Source organism: Passer montanus, unplaced genomic scaffold (assembly GCF_014805655.1).
Source record: "Passer montanus isolate IOZ18808 unplaced genomic scaffold, ASM1480565v1 scaffold36, whole genome shotgun sequence".
NCBI classification, from domain to species: domain Eukaryota; kingdom Metazoa; phylum Chordata; class Aves; order Passeriformes; family Passeridae; genus Passer; species Passer montanus.
The window spans coordinates 3,931,071-3,951,316 of record NW_024368374.1 but is presented as its reverse complement, the minus strand read 5'-3'; the positions used below and the strand labels follow the sequence as shown (position 1 = coordinate 3,951,316).

The following is a 20,246-nucleotide window of genomic DNA, read 5'->3' as shown; positions in this document are numbered from 1 at the left end:
TACCATATTCTTGCTGAGACTAAAAATGTAAGAATGAGGAAGAATTTTAGAAGTTGATTATGGTCAGTTGCCAAGAGCAATGCCATGATAAATTATTAACTCATTGCACTGTACTGCCTTGTAGTGCAAACAGAATAGCTGGTTATTGTGCTCTGCTTGGTAAGTCAACACTGTAAAAAATTCCTCAGTTATCTGGAAAATGTCTTCTTTGGGGTGTTTATTAAAGGGATACGGTAGAATTTAAAATCAGTTTCCCCTCTGCTGAAGCTGGTTAAAACCAGTAGAAATCCATGGAGACAATTTCTTTCTTTCTGTCTGGGAAGCCTGGTCAGCGGTTGTCGGTCAGCTCAGTTTCGCTTTTGCTCCTCTCTTCTCACAGTGCTTTGGTGAGGTGTGGTACCTCCTACCTTCCCAAAAAACACACCAGAGCCGGGCAGTTGGGCTGTTAGGCGCAGAGACATGAGGCAAGTTGACTCATAGCTGTTCTGCTGGAAAAGCCATTCTGTGGAGACCACTCCTCCCATGTTAGCTGTAACTGAGTCAGATGAACAAATGCAGGAGCGTGTGGGTACCTTCCTGATGCCGTGCAGCAGCGGTCTCGAGGAGTAAATTTTCAGTCTTTTAGGAATTAAGTCATCCTGATTTTTGTTTTGCTTTTATAAATGTAATTACCACAACATTTACTTTTTCATGTTTGCTTCAACTATACAGAGCTTGGAAACTTAGATGATTTTAAGGTGTCTCAAAATAATTTATAAATGAATATTCCCCTCCCCCTCTTATATTAACCCTATACTTCTTACACTAAATTTCTAGGTTAATAATCTATAATTCATATAATAAATATGAATTTGCTTGTAAAGATTAATTTTTGTGTTTGTTATGCTTGAAGTTAGTGCCGTAGTAATACACCATGAAAATAAATATGTATGAGAATTTTGAAATGTTTGCGGTGGTAAAATCTGTTGTTCTGTAGCAGGACGCAGATGAACTTTCAGGGTTAAAAAGAATATCCAGCTTGAGAGCAAACCATTTCTGGACCAGTGTCAGCATCTGCCACCCCAGTTTTCTTAGGAAAACATTGAATCCTGCCAGTACATGTTGCAAGATATGACCAACGTGACTTACGAACTAAGAAGCAAATCTGCAAAGTGCTCTTGGCTGCATAGTATTGTTGGAATCTGAGATGGAAAATACTTTAATACTTTTTTTTTTCAGTTCTCCTTTTGCCAATCCAGCAAAATTTAGTAAGGTTCAGTTCATGCTGCAAGGCTTTTTTGTTCAGAAAGTCTTTTGAGCTACCATTACTTTTTGTATCTTTCTTTTTAAAAAAAAATTGTTGGCTGCTTGGGATTACTTGAGTACTTAACAAGGGTGGGACATGTGTCTTAAGTGGACGTCAGAAATGCTACTGAAGCAAACGTTCTCTTAGTGTCTGATGGGTCCTAGTTTAGGGCTTGCATCCTGATTTCCAAGGCATGAAGTGGTCAAGCATTCAGTGACATGGAGTTATGTAGTCTTTTGAGGCAGGGGTCACCTGGGATTCTGTGGAATAACCCAGATGGTCACAGAACTCATGTGGGAGTGCATGAAAGCCAGGGACAAAATATGCTGTATCAGAGTAACCTAATTGAGGGATATGTTCTAAGTTAGAAATGAGGAGAATTTGGACCCTGCTCTTTTTCAGGGAATTGCAAACCTCTGACTTTGAGGTGGCTGTTCTACTAAGCCAATCACCAAACGAAGGCATTGTTATTCTGAACTCTTTTGGGACTGGGACAGAGATCATGTTAGGATGGAGCACCTTGCTTCCATGAAGGGTAAAATGTGTCAGATACTCCTTCAAATTCAGTGAAGATGTGTACTGCTTTTAGGTTTATGCAGAAAATTCTCCTAGACTACAGCAATATGTGATAGTGTTAGAACAATTAAATATCTACTGGTTGGTATATTTCCCAACTTAATTACATGACTGACATGTCTTCTGTTGCTTTCATTGGCAACCCTGCAGATAACAGCACAAAATTGATTTCCCTCCATTTTATACCACCAGTTGGTCATGGATGGAGAATGGCTATGAGGCCATTTTAATAATTTCTTATCCTGCCTGAAAATACAGTTTTTAGGCTGACTAAGGAAATTATCTGTTTTCTGACAGATGATATCATAGGAAAATAAGACTGAACAGAAGACAACTTACAGAGGGGCTGAGTATAGCATATTGCTTCACATACAGATACTATAGAAGTTATAGTTGTGCTAGAGTTTCTGCTTTTCACTGAAGTTGTGCTTTGCCTAGCAGTTGGTTTTTGTGCTTACCATGTGGGTACCAAATGCTTCTTCAGGGGTTTCAATTTTGCAGTAGACTAATAGGTGTGTTACTCTAGGTATTAGTGTTGGAAAAGCCCTGTAGATTGTTAACCTGTCCCCATTTCTAGGACAGGGTGGTTGTAGAAGAGGCTGGTAGGGTATTTGGCAGTGGGTTTTTTCCCTACTGGTTGTAGTTCACATCTGAAGATTTCAGAAAGACTCTTAAAAGATTTCATCTACCAAGTAAAGTAACTTAGTTTCTTGGTGATGTACAAGCCTGGTTGAGGAAGACCAGACTCGGAAACCTCCACAGCTGGCCTGCCTGTTGTCCTGTTAGATGAGAACATGCCACCAGTGTTTTGTACACTGCTTCGGTGGCTTCTGGGGCCACATTTCAATACGCTTGACTTGTTTGCTTCTTTTTCCATCCATCTGGCCGGCTTTCTGCACGTGGGCTTAACTTACTCCATTTTTCTCTCTTCTGTTTCTTCAGAAGGTGTCCCGGAGTCTCTGCTCCTGACGGGTGGCCCGCGCAGGGGACAGACCTGGCTGTGTGGGCAGGAAGCTCTCGCGGCTGGGCCCGGGTATCTCGGGCTGCGCTTCCTGTCGTTAAACCACGAGCAGGGGAGCAGATGCGCAGGGATGGCAACAACGCCGCCTGCCCAGGCAGCCATTGTGTAACCAACTGTCTCCTCCGCGCCCTGCTCTGCGCCCGTGCCACTGGGGCCTTGGTGTCCCTCCCAGCCCCTTCTTTAGGCACCTGAGAGTAGGGATCAGGGTTTATTTAGTTCAACAGAAAGCAGGACTTGAACTCCTGAAGCGTGAATTGTAAGAGAGTAACCATGGGAGTTATCCTGGCGCAGCGAGAGCTGAGGTCCAGTGTTTCGTTTTCCGCAGCTACCAGCGTGGGAGTTTTTAAATGCATATGAGAAATGGGCAGGTTGGGCCTCAAGTTGTGCAATTTCATTAATGTCTTTCTTGGCAGGTAATTGCCACATTACCTGACCAGTTTTTATTGTAAAATCTGTGATCTTCTGAGTGTTTTTTTTTCTTTTTAATTATTAATTTTTTCATCGGAATACACTTGTGGTTTTGAGACCTCTCTGGCTTTCAGTTAAACAGCTTTTTAGAAGTGCACAGAAAAAGCACATAAAACTTCTATTGTAAACGATGCAATTTTTTAAATGTAGGTTGCATGATTTCTGAAGATGTGGATGTTATTGCAACATAATTAATTTACTGAAACTAGAACTCTAGTAGTATCTACCCCAGCACCAGATTTTAGAGAACTGAGTAGTCTGCACATCACAATTATTTTAGAACTGAAATTGTGCATACATTTCATCCTTTTTGTCTCATTTGAGGATCTTTTCTTCCTCATGTGACAGCACAACTCCCAGAATATTGGGTTTTTTTCTCTTAAACTGTATGTTTGTTAACTAGCCAGCATTGAGTAGGGATGTCTTTGCCATGTGATAAAATGATTCTGTATTATATGCTCTTTAAAATATAGGGTCTCAGCCTGAGGGTCACATTCCTCAGGGTGGGGAAGAGTAGGAAGGTTGTAGAGGCAGTGAGACTGGATGGATAAGGAGTTTGGGGATTTTTTTTGCTGTTGGTTTAGGTTTTTTTCTCCTGCCTTGCGTTGGGCTATGGGGCACTGTGCATGGCAGCCCGCATGAGAGGTTTGGCATACACAGAGAGCTGCACTCAGGCAGGCACCGCTCTGAGCTCGCGGTCCCCCGGGTGTCTGCAGGGCCAGGAGCCAGCACCACCAGGGCAAAACTCGGCATTTTGCCTCTGTGAAAAGGCACCAGCTCTCACATTTCTAACATAGCTGCACTGGAAGCCTGTCACAGCAACAGGGTGATTCTGCCTTTCTCCCTTTTAGGTTTTGAGCACTGTTCTCAGTGCTGTCATGTTTGAGAAAGGAAAGGTACAAACAAGGCAACAACCCCTGAGGGGAACACGTAGTAAAACCCCCACAAAACTGCTTGAAGTGTATGGCATCTTGAAAAAAGGCATAGATTTGGGGGGTTTACCCACCCCCACATGATTCTGATATTATTTCATTGTATCTATAGTCACAGTAAACCACTGAGACTTCACAGAAGCAGATGAAATGTTAGACAACAGAAATGAAAAAAGGAAAGGAGGGTGGAGGATAAATTAAAGGATGGATTAGAAACTATGTAAAGCAGCCTGTCTCTGCATTACCTTGTTTATTGTGCTACTTAATCTTCCATCTGCCACTCAGCTTTCCCTTGTGTTTTCTTCTTTTGCTTTTTTTGGGGGGCTTTTTTTATTTGGTTGTCATTTCTTTAGTTCTTTGTTGCGGGTGTTTTATATAGTTTTTTGTTTGGTTGGTTTGTTTTTTTTGCCTTTTTTTTGTTTGGGTTTTGTTTGTTTTGTGGTATATAGTGAATTGTTATTTTTAATCTTTTTTTTTTTCTTCTCTTCTTCTTTTTTTTCTTTTTCTTTTTTTTTTTGTCCCTCCCAACTCTGTATGGGTTGAATGTTCTACTGGGAGAGGAAAGGGTAGGTTAGAAGTGATACAGAAAAACATTCTGCCTCTGGTTCCTATGATAATTTGTGGGTTTCATAACAGAGATGATGTCTGCTGAGGAGCTTCTTGCGTGATGAGGCTGTGGTGCTGCAAGAAAAGCTGGAATGTTTCTTTTCCCAGAGACCTAAATGAAAATTGTCAGAGGGCTGGAGCAGCTATCCTGTGAAGAAAGTCTAAGAGAGTTATTCAGTGCAGAAAAAAGGCTCCAGGGAGATCTTGTTGCAGCCTTTCAGTGTATAGCTGGGACTTTTCAGAAGGATAGAGATGTTTTACCAAGTCCTATGGTGCCAGGAAAAGAGACAATGGTTTTTGACTGAAAGAGCATAGATTTAGATTGGGCATAAGGAATACATTTTTTACAATGAGGGTGGGGAAGCACAGGTACAGGTTGCTCAGAGAAGTTGTGGATCCCTGGAAGCTTAGGTTGGATGGTGCTGTAAGCAATGTAATCTAGTCACAGATGTCCTTGCTTCTGGCATTAGAGTTGGATTTCAATGATGTTCAAAGGTCCTTTCCAATCTAAACCATTTTCTGGTTCTTTGCATTGGGGCCTGCATCAACTCCTGATAATTTAGAGAAGTCAGATGTGACCTAAGGAAAGACCATCTTTCATCTTCAGGAGCTGCAACCTACCATTGCTCCTATTCATTACATGGAAAACTTAGTGCAATCTTAGTCCTTTCTTATGGAAATATTAGAGGTTCTTAGAATGAAGGAAAGGGAGGAACAATCTTATCCTTGTGGGTTAAAGTGGGGCAAATCTGCTGTAGGACAAATAAGTTGCCTCAATTTCCCTTCTGTTTATGACACTGTTAAGGTTTCTCTTTTGCTAAGCATGAGTGGACTTGTGAAGTCACCCTATTCAGACAACGCCTGAAAGAGGGGGACAAGTGCATGCTGAAGTATCTGTATTACTCACTCTGCAGAGCTGAGGGGAGGTAGAAAGAGGTCTCCAGGTTTTTGAGCCACTGGCTGTGGCGAGATTGTGCTGCTTCCGTTTCCAGAATGGGACCAAGTTGGGCACACAACTCGGCACAAGGTGATGGGGTGATTTTGCGTTTTCCCCGGGTGATTTGGTTCCCCTCCAAGTCTGCCTGCTGCCATGCTTCCCCCCACAGCTGGGGAATGAGGCTGGCTCACAGAGCCCTGTGGTGGGGGCTGCAGCTGGATGGCACAGGCACATGCACAGCAGCCACCTCTGATGCCTTATTTAGTTCTGCAAAAGACAAGGGAACTTGAATGATGAAATGAGGAAGCAGTGAGGCTTGAATTTCTCTACACCTGGTTGGTGGGAGCTCTGAAAGTTTCCAGAGAACACTGATTCTGTAGGTGTTTTCATGCAACACTCATAAATTCTGTGTCAAGTTCATTTCATTAGCAGTGAATTTCTGTCTCTCCCAGGAGCAGGTGTGTGCTCATATAAGAGTGACTTAGGCTTCAGTGTACGCTTCCCCAGACATTACGAAATGAGAAATACTGGCCTGTCCAGACACTGCCTTCCCTGGAGGGACCTTTGCAGACCCTGTTCCTTTTCCATAACACTCTTAAGAAAAATATTTTTGCTTTTTTATTTTAATCTTGTTGGTCTTTAAGTTGTGTTTTGTCACTGTTTGAAACCCCATGCTGGGAATTGTTAGTCTAATAACAAATCAGAAGATAATTTATATTCTCTTAATAGCCAAGTTCAATAGTTTGAAATTCCCCAGACTAATAGTCTCCCTTCTTAATCCCACCCCATGCAAATACTTTAGAACATTAATTTGGGCTACACTGATCCGTAAAAAGAAAAATGTACAAATGGCATGGGAATATTAGTTTGTCTTATTCTGCATAGCTGCAAGTTAATGTATTTATTATTGTAATGGTGCTAAACATGATGAAGAATATGCATTTTTAGGATAACCGGAATGAATACATTGCATTTCAGAGTGCATTAAAATTGGGAGCTTAAAGGCCCAAAAAGCTAACTTTTAATTATGTCTTGAGTGAATATTCCTCTCCACTACAACTGTGTAAGCAGCCTCTCACCTTGAGGAGGTTTTAAAGGCATGATTTTAGATATTCTCCACTTTATTCTTTAACTAAGATTTTTTTTTTCTTCAGACATTTAAATTACTTGGGTCTATAACATTTTTTTGTCCTGGATAGATGTTCAGTACAGCAGAAACATCTGTATTCTTCATACTGTTAATGCTGCTTCTCCAGTTCAGGCAGATTTCAGTACCTCATTGATTTAACCCAGCAGCCACTTTTGGGGAAGGGCAATATTGAACAAATAGGTGAAGGGCATTGTTTTTAAAAAGGCATTTGGTTCTGGACTCTTACTGTGCAGGATTAAGAAGCAAAGACACCATCATACTCCAAGTCCAGGGACTGGTGGATGCAAAGCTGGACATGACCCAAGAACGTGTGCTTGCAGCCCCAAAAGCCAATTGCATCCTGGACTGCATTAAAAGCAGCATGGCCAGCAGGGTGAGGGATATGATTCTGCCCCTCTGCTCTGTTTCCTGGGAGTCCACAGATCTGTGATTCTGTGAAAACAGCACAGGTCAGTGAATTTCTGTCTTGAAACCTGAAAGGTAATGATTACCTTTGAAAAGCTGGCTGAAATGAGACAAACATATACAAGAGAGAAATAAGAACAGTGTAGAAGCATTTACCTCTCAAAATGTTATTCTTAAAGCATAACAAGTGATTAATGCTGAAGATGCTAGTAAGGAGAAAGAAGGAAATATGATGACCAAGACTGGAGATAAAAAAATCAAACCTGCAGCTTCTCTGCAGGGATGAAGAAGTCATCTCTGGAAGGTGTAGAGACAAGTGAATTGTGTTGCTTCTTTCCATGTACAGTGGGGAGATACTCAGTGTGTTCTGCACTGAGATTATTGGTATAACCTGCACATAGAACTCTTTGTGCTATGTGCTCCACACCCATAAGTAGTTGGCTGTCTAGTAACAAGGTGGTTTGTGTACCAAACAAGTTACAGCAAGAGCCTAAGGTCTGGGTTTTGTTGGTTTGGTTTTTTTTTTCTTTGTTTTGTTTATTGAAGTCCCTCTGGCTATGTAATACTCACATTTTCTAGCCAAGACCATTCCCTCCCTCCATGTCTCAGTGCTGTGTGTGTGTAGGTACTTTTTTAAAGTTGTATCCAATCTCAAGTTCAATTTTAAGCTAATGTTTTGAAAGTATTCCTTGAGTTCAGAGCAAACTGGTCAGCAGGTGACTTTGCTCCCTTTCCTGCATGGTGCAGATCTTACCTATTGTTTTTTACTAGAGCATATCTGGAGTATTTTGTTCCTTCTTGCCTTTCTCTTTGGTGAGCTGTGACACTGGTACAAATTTTCCATGCAGAAAGCACGTCCTAGCTCAGAGCTGTGACTCATGCTGAGGGAAAATACACAGTTATAGCCTTCCAACCCAAATTAGCCTTTACCCTTCTACCTGCGAATTTAAAAGCTTATGTCCCTCAGTCTATAATTTTCAATAAATTTCAAATTTTTTTTGTTAGGCTTTAGATGACACATGAGTTGCAGCTACAGTGATCTGTAAATTACAATACACTGGAAATCAGACAGAAGATTTCACCTCAGAAAAGTGCAACAAATGTCTTGCCTTGGGAGATTCTCTTAAAGGTGTGGTTTGTTTTGGTCTTGTTTAAGAGACCAGGTCTACCCTGACCTACACAAATGCTGTCTGAGCTACTGCAAAAAAACTGTTTAAGCTGAAAATTAAGTTGAATGTTCTTTGCTAAAAAACTCCAGAAAAGACAAACAGTGAAAAAGGCTACCCCAGACTCATCAGACTTGAAGGTTAGTGGGAGGGAGTTCAGAAGTCTGACTGAGGGCTCTGACTTCCCTGTGTGCAGCTGTTCCTTATCAGTCTGTCTGATTGTAGGTATGGTTTGGTACTTCGCACCTCTTCTTAAATTGCCTTTCATTGCCATTTCTACAGACTTCAGTATTAAGTAATTCTGCTTGTGAGATGTTAGGAGGTGTTGTCACCTTTTCTTGGGTTGGGCATTTTTTGTTGCTTTTTGGGGTTTTTGAATCTATATGAAAGCTCAGTGCAAGTATCAGCTTTGTGATTTTGACAGTAGGAGATGTGCCTTAATTTTTCCAAGAGACTTGCTGATGGAGATTTGTCTCTCTTGTTCCAACCTCATGAGTAAATCCCTGCCTGTGTTAGGAATAGTGTTGGACTCTCCAAACCTTTAAAACCAAAAAATTCAGAATACTACTTACCTTAGTTCACTCATCAAACTATTTCAGAAAAATCTTTTGAAAATAAGTAGTCTCAATTGCTGTGGCTGAATGGGTGATGAAATGGACCTTTGGGGATGTTTAGAGAAGGTGTGTGTTGGGACACTCTATATGTGCTCTGACTGGTCACACACAGATTGGAGAAAGCAGGTGACTTCTTGCCTGGTGCAAAAGTTCTCACTGATTAATTCCTGTGGTATAACCATTGGAAATGCTCACCTGAGTACTTAATTTCTTATATTTATGGGTAAAGGTAAATGAGGATCTTTGTGGCAAATAGATTAAAAAAGCTTCAGGCATGGTTTGCAAAAACATGTTTTAACTGAGAAGCTTTATAAATAAGACTGAAATATGTATCTATATTTTACTCACGTGTGATTGTTAACCAGAGCGCTAACTTAAATATAAATAAAAGTGTTCTTGTAAATAAGTAGAATCTCTCAAAGACCAAAATGCTTGTCTAGTTCTGAGGTAGAGTAGCTTACAGATAAGTGCTAGTTGCAGTGCTTTGTGGTATGGGCTGTACTGGTTCTCATTACAAGTCCTCTTAGCCTCTTTTTTTTTTTTCTTGCTTTGCCTTGACTGTGTCTGTGATTCTTATCTGAAGGAGTAAAAGTTACTTAAGTAAAGATTTAAGTTAAAGCAGCATGTAATTAAAAGTTCTTGTGTGTTTCATCTCTGCTCTCTTGAGTTAGCTTGCTCGTAAGAGTGTAATGGTCTATCACCCTATATTCTCAGCTTTAGCAAAATGCACCACTGGTCCCAAGAAGGAGGATGCCTGAACAACTCTGGATGAATTGTAAGAATATACATATTCATTTGTTAAAACTCTGTTTAAGTCCAAGATGCATGATAAGCATGTAGGAAAGCTAAGGTACCTGTCATACAACACAAAATAGCTTGTGTAGTTCTCTGAAGCACTACCATTGCAGCTGGTGGCCATGGGATGGCCATGCAAAGAGGGAAATCTCTGCTCCTTTTGTTTCAGCATTGCAGGATCTGACTTGCCACTGTCTAAATTATAAGCCCTAGTCTGTGAGAATAGGGCTAGCAGGACACCTTCCAGAAAGGGAAGTTGGGCTAAAAGCCATCAGGGAGATGGTGGAACAGCCAAGGCCAGGGCAGCACCACATCCTGGCTGGGCAGAAGCAAGCCAGTGTTGCTGGGAGAGCCATGGGCTGGAAACACCTCCTCCTGCGCCATTCTGGTTCCATGCTGAGAACACGCCTGCCTGCCTCCTGCTCTAGCAGCAGGGTCTGAGGGGAGGCAAGGAATCAGTGTAATCACATCATCTTGAACCCAGAATGGCGACTGGGGTGTCTCAGACCTGCTTACTTAAGCAACAAGTGCTTCCAGACCAGGGCTCTTGTTGGAGGTAGGGTCTGCAGGTGCAGGTTTGTTCTTGGGGGCATCTTGGAGCCTCTGTTCTTGGTGTACCCTGCCTGTGTTCCACAGTTCCTAAAATGAAATCTCACTCCATCATGTAGCTGTGAGGTAAGAAGGAAAAACGACTCATCTGCTGCAAGTGTTTTGTAGGTGATACAGTCTGTCTCAGAATAAATGTTTCTCCTGTTGGTAGAAAGGGTTAAGCATTGAGGGCAGCAGGTATAGGCAGACTTAGGTATGTGATATATTCGATTGTTTTGCAAGGTGCTATAAATGTTGGCTCCCTGTAATCTGATACCAGGGTAGGACAGGCTAACCTAATGGAGGAAAATAGACAGCAATGTAAAAGAACTGGAAATTCAAGTCTAGCTGACTAATACCAGCCTGCTCCAGAGGCTTTTGACTGTTCATTTTGCTGACAGCTGACAGCAAATGAGAGGCAAACATGGCCTAATCTGCTCTGTATTCTTACAGCTTTTTTAAAGACACTGCAAAGGTAAGACCCATTATATTTCTCAAACTGGCACTTGCCGAATGTAGCCTTAAACATAAACATTGGTGACAAGAACAAAGTTCCAAGCTGAGGCTTGAAGTCCAAGTCTGTGAGTTTGGGAAAGGGGAGGCCTCAGCGGGTTCTGTGTGGATTAGTTTGTGCTCCTTTCCAGCTGGTGCACATCCATTAAATTCAGATTTCTGAAACTGCTCAAGTATTTAAACACAGAAATGCAAAGCACACAGCACTTCTATGGCTATGTCAGAGAGTAATTTTGAACTTATTAAAATATTTTGTTTGTTGCACTTGACAGTCCAGTTAGAAGAGTTTTTAAAAAACCAGAATGCTAAAAATCTGTGTTGCAGAAGTTGTAATGGAATTTTTACTGAGCTGGGTCCTGTAGCAACTTTTGCAGAATACTGGAAAAGTCCTGTGGGAATTTAACTCCCTGATCTAGAATTACTGATGCTTGACTGGAAGAGGTTGCCTGGAGTAAGAAACTTTTAACTTGAACTTGATCTCTGCTGGCGTCTTTTTTTTTGTTTTCCTCTTTTATATATATATATGTAGTGCTCATTTATAGTGCAGCTAAAAAGAAAGTTATTGTTTTTGGCCATCAGTTTTTCTTTGGTAAACTTAACTTTTACCTGCAGGTGATTTAAAAATAATGACTGTGCTGCTAATTTATGGGCAAAATGGTTTTTAGAGAACGATTGACAGTTTTATGTCAGTATTGGGTACAGACTAGCAACTGGTAATTTGTGAAGTTTGGCGCCCTTCCAAAGCAATTATATTTAGTTTCTCTGATCTTTTTTCCTTTCACTGCCACTACTTCATTTTCCAGTGTCTATGTGTTAATCAAAAGAGCAAGATCTTTCAGGGTCAAACAGTTCTCCCCCCCTCCACCCTTCTTTCACAGGTATCCTCATATCCTGTTTTAGCTGTGTTGGAGCTCAGCCCTTCAGCTCTTTCTGAAAGATCCAAGGGATCTTTCCCTTAGAAATCAGTGAAAGTTGACTTATCTGCAGCTCTATTGTTATAGATGCTTGTAAGCTTATGGTCTTAATGCTCCATAAGAAGTGCTATTAAATGTGAGAAATCACTTAAAGGTGCCTTTTAAAACATTTATTTTGTGTCACTGGAATAATACATTTAGTTTGCAAAAATTTCTGAACCTGATTTGGGATTTCATAAATTTACTGTTTTCTTGATATCTTTTTTAAAAACAGCTTTTTGAGGTTTTGTGCAATGTGAAAAATAGGAAGATATATTTGATGCTAATGTTACTTATTAATGCTGATAATTTGGTTATCCTATTGCAAAACATAAAACCAGTCTGCTCCCTGCAAATTTACTATTGGATAAAATAGCATATACTAATTGTTGTAGGAGAGGAAGTAATGAGAGATCTTTTGTTTTCCTTTCTCTCCATAATTAGTATCACTTACCACTTGGTGAACTAGACTAAGTGGACATTTGCAGTGTCATATCCAACATTTATTCTGGTTTTGCACTGTTTAATATATTGCTATTTTTCTGATGGAGAATATATAAATCCAAAAGTGCGCAATTAACAGAAATAAAATGACAGCAAAATCCTGCATTTAGAGATGTGATTGCAATCTGTGTTACTGAAGGTTTGTCATGTGTTAAGACAGCTCTTTTCCATTTAAAAAGAAATCCTTATGTATTGGGGCTGGTTTGGTCTAATTACATTGAGCTGTTTTTAAAACATTTTACAATTTTCCCAAGCTTTTCACTTCACTTCTTCACTTCACTTTCTGTTGTGTCTGTAGCAAGGAGTTTGAGCAAGTACATTTAGGCTGATGCATTTTTAATTGCTTTTCTTTCATTCTTTCAAAACTAGTTGCTTGTTGGCTTGATTGAATGTCTCCCTGGGAAATATGATCACCTGATTTTCTCCTTTCTCTACCAATAGTGATGAATTAACTACAAAAGGCAGAATCAAGGGACATACCAAGTTAGTGACTACCTTTGAGTTTTGGACCAGCAAACCACACTTCCCAGCCTCTGCATTTACTGGCCATTAGTGTGTTTGTGTACCATTTTGCAGTAGCAAGAGGAGAAGCAGGTCTTTGCTATAAATGTTATGTTTTCAGCTGGTCCTTGGATCCATATTACATTACTGCAAAAGGCCATGCTTTCAGAAACATTCCACATAACAAAACCTGATGGTTTTGTTAGGATAAGACACCTTTAGATAGTCCTACAGAGACTTCTTAGAAAGATGGGCAGTCATGCTGTTGGTTGCCAGGGAGCTCAGTGTTATGGTGTGCTTGTGGCCAGCATTTTTCAGGTGGTGAAGGCCTGGCTTACACCCCCTCTCCTTTTGACAATCCCTATGCACAGATGTTAGCTTTCCAAGACCAAGATGTTCATACTGCCCTGGGATGTTGCTGCTGCTCCATTCCCTGGCTGGTAGACAGACTCTGGAATTCTTGCAGGCTTGGCAAACTGTGTGCTGTCCCCATGCACTGCCTGGGGGACACTGTCCTTTTTTGTGGAGGGGCAGTTCATCTCGTTTGTTTAGCTTTCAGTGGGTGACAAGGAGAAGATCAAACTATATATTTTCCCAGCAGCACTGGGATGTTGATGAGCAGCAGTGGGTGGAGGTGACTGAGCTGGAAGCAGAGAAAGAGGACTTTTGTGTAGCCCTTGTTGTATAGAAATGTGGGAGATTGTGAATCTTTTTTCATCTTTGGTAGGCAAAACAGCTGCAGCAGAAATTAAAAGTCAAGTCAGCAGAAGGGCACACATTTCATACATATGCTTTGGTGCATGTGTGCTGCATGTGCACGTGCATGTAAAGTGTGTTCATGCAACTGCAGCTGATGTGTGTGCCTGGCTCCATGTGTCCTGCAGGCAGGTAGAGTAGGGGCTGTGCAGTGAAGCAACATTATGTGGCTTTTATCTAACTGTAATTGAAATAAGTGATTTATCTGTGACCTGAGGCTTCAGTAACCCAAATTCAATCTGAAAAGTTTCAAAGCTGTATGGGTAGCCAGGTGATGGCTTAACCAATTCTAAAAATTTACTGTGCTCTTCTCTTTTTTGTGTTTAGTGTGCTGAATGTTGGGCGGCAGCTGCAAAATGGTGTTTGAATTCACTAAACAGTTTTGATTGGGATGGAAGGAGAGCTGGGGGCTGGCAGGCAAGGAAGAAAAGAAGTCCAGTCTCTCACATGATTTAGGGAGGACAGCTGGAGTGGAGTTGTCCTATCGTGAGGGATGGGTCACGTCCCATCTCCTTAACCTCTTCTTATACTATGCAGTCAGTCCATGAAAATGAAAAATTCAGTTATTTTCATGTTGGGGGAATGGGGAACCCATCTCCTTAACCTCTTCTTATACTATGCAGTCAGTCCATGAAAATGCAAAATTTATTTTCATGCTGGGGGAATGGGGAGTCAGGAGGGTGGATTTCGACCCTCTATTCCTACTGGAGTGTCCTCGCTCCCTTGCTTTAGGTCAGCTAACTTTTCCTGTTGAGTTGGCTCTACTTTGCTGGAGCAAATGTTGCAGAGAGGTAACTAAAATCCAGCCTGGCCTTTCCTTGCCTGGTCAAATTAGGGAGCTCTTAACAGATGCTCAAGTACTATTTTTTTGGATCTCAGGAGTGTCAGTAGAAAAGCCTGTCTCACCTCAGTATCTTTCAGGTTGCTCTTGAGGCCTGGCCTGTTGGTGGTAGGCTGATCATTTGTTGCTGCAATATAAATCAATTACTTAGAGTGCTCTACATCTACACACCTACACTGATTTGAGGCTGCCTTGACACACTGAGCATGCTGGTGGGAGAGGATACAAAGGAAAAAAAAGCCTCAACCATGCTTTAATTTTTTCAGCTTTCCAGCAGTGCTCTGCCAGGTTGCTGGGTTTGTGTACAACAGCTGTGTTACATAAATGTGCTGAATAAAAGGGACTTAAAAAAATATGAGGGAGCATGGGAGATTGGAAGAAAAGGGTTTTCAGGGGTGGAGGAGTCTGTAAACAGTGGTGGAGCCATTGCTGTTAATAGTCTGGAAAGGAATCTGGCCTCAAATTAAAATATTCAGGCTAAAAGAGATAGTTACAAAAAAAGAGATGAAAATGTGAATTTTGTTTTTGTGATGGCAAAGAGCTTGTTGCTTGCATTTGTGTTTTTTCCTCTTTGGAGTAAACATCTGTTTTTATGTCAAGTGGGTTCAATTAAATTTCTTTGATATTGACTGGATTTTCTGTCAGTTTAGGGGTTTTATACTTGTTTATATTTAACAGATAAACCCTCTTACTCTCTGTCCTCCTTGCTGTATATGCACAGAGAGCCTGTGGTTTCCAGACGGGCTGCAAAACAGGGATTTATTGATACTGATGATTTCTTTGTCCTTAATGAAAGCTCAGCAAAGGTCACTCTGTTGGCTTTTATTATGTCAGCTGCCCTTTGCACAGTTTGCCCTAGGCAGCATGGATGCTCTCAGAAGACTTGAGTCTGTTCCTTATCTTGTTTCTTTCCTTTCTCAGTCTACCCTCTTAACCATGTTGTTTTTCTATCTCCTTTAAATTGTGTGAGCAGTAGAAAGACTGAGTCTTCAGAAACTTTTTTTGTGCCAATGACATATATTAATTTGTTCTTCTTGTAATTTCATCATTGCAGATGCCCTGGGTCTAAATACATGTTTCAAATCCCTTGTCTTGTGCAAATTTGTGATATTACTGGATAATAAAAATTAGTTCATGAAGGATGACACAGAATCCTAAACAGTTAACATTTATACTTGGTGTGGACTATATAAAGATCATCGTTGGTCTGGGATTTCTGCATTAAGAGAACTGCAATATTACTCAGTTTTGCCCTCCTTTTTAAGAAAACCTAACTCTGTGATGGTATTTGTTGACTCTTCAGAAGGTGAACTGACTCTGGGTTGAAGTATCCTTAACCTCCACTGGTAGAATGGGATTGCAAATTTGAGTGAAATGGTGTGGTTACCATCCATGTGTTTGACCTCACTTGAGATGGTTCCCAGTCCTTCTGTTCAGATTTCTTTAATCTTCCCTTTCCTCTCATTCAGTCCCCTCTTTTCTCTGTATCCAAGATGGTATAGAGAAGGGGGAGGTTCAGCTTTACATTTCTGCTAAGTCACAACTTTGACATTTCTAGGCTAGTGCTAATGCTACAGACCATCGTAGGAAATCAATGGGAAATTCCAATCTCAAGCGATTTGTCCCTGTTGAATGAGTGGAACTGTTTCATCAGTAACTCAGAATTCAGATCTGCATTTGAATCTTGAAGCTCTAAGCTGGTTCTTATTTTAAATGTATGAATGATCTTATTAATTTCATGAGAAAGTCAGTGCAGGATGATTACAGTCATCTTTAGTAACCCTAAATGGGACTGGATCCAGTAGCTTCCTGGAGGCATCTTTCAGCTCATCTGGGATGCTCTCAGTAGGAAGACTTGAGTCTTCTAAGCTTGTAGCTGACCTTTAGCAAATTTTTTGGTTTCTGCCTGGTACTTTGGTGTCTGCTACTCCTGCTCCATTGTGGTGCCATTGTTTTATTTTGGTGTTCTGCATTACAGTGCTTGAATGATAAGGTAGTGTGGCCTATACTAGCTTATGTTATCAGGATTTGAAGGAGAGTTTGTGGATTCCAACATGGAGCCTAGTTGCATTAGGCTCCTTAGGTTCACTATTGTGACCAAAAATGTTGATTCTGGAGGTATTTCTTAGAAGTTTTGTTGAATTAGCTCAGTTAGTCCTCAACAGGCTAGGACTAACTGGAAGGTATAAATGGTAAATAGTGGTGAGGAAAAAGTTACGATGTCTAGCTGATGTTTAGGACAGAATCCTACAGTGCATCTTCTGGGATACCAGAATAGCATGTACTAAAGCTTAGATTGAATGTACTTTTTGACAGACTGATTGAGGAGCTTGTTTCTAGATGTTGAAATCAGTGGTTGAAGGAGTTTTCAGGGGGGTTGAAATTATTTGAGTTCTGTCTCAAGGATTAACCAAAATCAAGATGTTTGTTTATATTGTTGTATCTTAATGCTGCTTTTTATGATATATTTGTACGACAGTTAGTAAAAATGAAAGCAAAACCTTACTTTCTTCATAGTTCTGAAAATTTGATGTAAATTTTATGATAATATATGTTGGGTTCCCTTTCTCCTAGGACTATTTGTATGTAGTCAAGCTTACTGTGCATGTGAATAGAATTTACACATTTTATGCTGTTTGCAAATAACTTTTTTTCTATTTGCAGATGTATGTAAAATCAGGCAGGGGATAAGTGGCACTACATAGCAAAAACAATAGTCCTGTTTGTGTTAGCCTATAGACAGCAGGACCCTGTGATAGTTGGAATAATGAAAGCACAGTTTGTAAAAATAGATGTGAAGGAAAATATAGCTGGTTTAGAATTCTGCTGGCTTCTGTGAAAAGCTGCTCTTGTTTTCTTTATGGCAGAGAAAGTAATATGTATTAAAGGAAAGCACTTTTGCATTATTCTGCTGTGCTGTTGTTGGCCAATAGATCATTGGCTATTACTATACACTGCAACAGAAGAAATGAAAAATATCCTGCAAACACGAATAGTCCGAGTCCCTAACCTTTATAAGGTTAGATGTAAAAGCTCACTAAAGCTTGTTCACTCACTTCTCTTTGGATTTGGTACTAATGTTGTGGTAGATGTTTCTTTTGTAAAAAGAATGTATCACTTGACTTTATTAAAGGGCCCTTGGTGGTTTTGGGGTTGGGGTGTAGAGGAGAAGGAGCAGTCTCACATCACTGCATCATCACAGTGCAGAATGCACAAAGCAGCTTTTGACTGACCATTCCTACAGTGGTATCAGATGATTGGGAGTTTCATGTTAGCATAGTGTGACTGGTTTAAGGAGTGTTTGTGTGGATCAAATGCAATATGCTGCTGTAGTCTCTTAAATGGTATTAAATCAGGATAATTAGTTTGCACTGAGAGTTTTATTGTTTCTTTTTTAAAATAAAAAGGAAACATTTCTTTATAGCTTTTAGTAAGTTTACTGCCACAGCTTTTGTATCTTCTGTATTTAGTGTACATTTTGGTATTGTAGTATCTACTGTAAAATATTAATATTTTACAGAATAATTAATAACCTGGCACTAATGGAAGAAAATATCAGCTCCCAGTGCATGTGGGGAGCTTTTAAAATTTTTTAGGGTAGCTTGACCTCCAGTTTTCCTTATATTTAAGAGCTTACTGGATAGCCTGTGTCTCCAACGTGTCCTTTATCCCAATTTTACATTGGCTGTATTAATTGTTATTGACCTTAGAAAGTTACTGGGTCTTAAGAGCTTGTAACCTTTGTTTATACATGTGGCTTCTGTCAGTGAATTTGCCGTGATTATAAACCCTTGCAGTATTCTGGCTCTGAACAATTAGCTTAACCTCCATTTAAACAGAAGTCTCCATTTGGACAGCGAGGAAGTTCTTGTGTTTCCCTATTTGCCTTGTGATCTTTTACAGTGAAGTTGCTCTTCAGTGATTAGAGGGTGTGACTTAAAATATTATTTCGTCTTGTTGGATAGTTACAATTTATTCCTAAGCAGGAACCAAAATAGAAGTTGTACTTCTATTACTTTATGTAAAGTTTACTCTATGTAAATTTCCATACCTGTCGTCTCTTCTGAAAAAGTTGGTATATCGCTGTTGGCATAGATTGACCCACTTGAATCGGTGTCTGTAGGCAATATTAAACTATATATTACGTAGTTATACACTTCATTTTCAGGCTGGTATACAGGATGATAGGAGTCTAGGATGGGCCAAGTTGTGCTTACTCCCACTATGCTGGCAATGTGTGTCTACTCCCTAATGGCATCCACATCTTCTAAAAGGCAAGGCCAAATAATTAGATTTAGGGAAGTCATCCGGGATTATATGGTTACATATAATGCTTTCAGTGCCATAACTCTGCCAAAGTATGGAGAAAGCCTTGTTAACTATTCAAGTCAACCACTAAAATGGCAAGCGCTGAGGTTGAAATGGTTCCTACAGCACTTCCTTCTCTGTTCATGCATGCAACTCTCATTAAAGCAAATATTCCGTAGTTAAGGTTGTGGCTAATCTTACAAACCTTTTTAACAGCTAATTAGAGCACACTTTGGAAGTGGGGGAGGTTCTCCTTTTTGCATAATCTTGGGTTTCCTTATTTCTTAGAAGGGTAGGATCTAGTGACTTAAATGCCTAAATGCTCTACCATCACTACTTAGGAATTTGGGAACACCACAACCTATATAGGAAAAGCAGCTGTTACATTTCCTAGAGTGAGGGAGTACGAGTCTCTGACATGATCCTCCCTAATTAAATTGCTTGGCACTGGGGAGAGGAAGATGATCTTAATTTTTTTGAGTTTCAGCCTACTGCAAAAACAAGGGAAAGTTAAACCTCCTGTACGAAGGCAGATGCTAATCATCACCAATGGCACTGACGTTGATTTTCATGTGGGTTTCACTCTGGATAGGTACATCTTACACCTCTGCCCCTTATTCTTTTGTCACTCTTAATCGAAGGCAGTTTGAAGAATTTTGCTCAAAACACTAGGAACCACACATTTTTCTTCTTTTAAAATATATTGATTTAAATTCCTAGGCACCAATACACTCCTTAGGTTCCTAATTTTAGACACCTGCTCCCATTATTATTTTGAAATAGTAGATTTTTAAATTAATGTCTGGGCCACCTGAGTTGTATATGAAGAGTTCTTTTAGTGCTTGCCTCTTTCCCCAGAGGTGGTGCAGCAGCCTCTTGGTCAGCTCACCCTTGCCGAGTTTACCTTTGGCACTGATGAGTAAGTAACAACACGGGAGCTGTGGGCAGGCATCCTTTCACCCAAGCTGTTTACATTCAGTAGTTGGGGATTTTTTTTTTCTTTGTACTGTGCAGTTTTTTGACAGTTCCAATTTGCCGTGACGTGGTCAGTGCTGTTTCCTTCCGGCTGCTTGCGAGCCTCTGGTAGCGATAAGGGTACATTTACAGTGCATTTTTAACATGAAGCTGAAGATCTGCTTCATGTAGGAACGTGGGCACTCTCTGGATTATACAAAGAATTTATTTATTAGTTTCATCATTTTGACATGGGGATTCAAGATCCAGAATGTTCTACTTGTTGCAAAACAACTTTGTTAAATTTGAACTGTGTGTAAAGAAGAAATGTGATATGCTTGGGATGTCCTACAGCTGAGTAGGTCTGTCTGAG

The 20,246-nt window shown here is 40.4% G+C and overlaps 1 protein-coding gene across 6 annotated transcripts in view; it reads left to right on the top strand.

Annotated features, from left to right (window-relative positions):
* The window catches only part of ELF1 (E74 like ETS transcription factor 1), an 87,052-nt gene that overhangs the window by 28,772 nt on the left and 38,034 nt on the right, over positions 1-20,246 (top strand). Inside the window, exon 1 of one of the 6 annotated variants that reach the window (XM_039716801.1) lies at positions 19,985-20,235. The exons of the other annotated variants lie outside the window; for them this stretch is intronic. The gene's annotated coding sequence lies outside the window, so the exon portion shown is untranslated. Of the gene's footprint in view, positions 1-19,984; positions 20,236-20,246 lie in introns of those variants that run through there. 6 annotated transcript variants of the gene reach the window in all.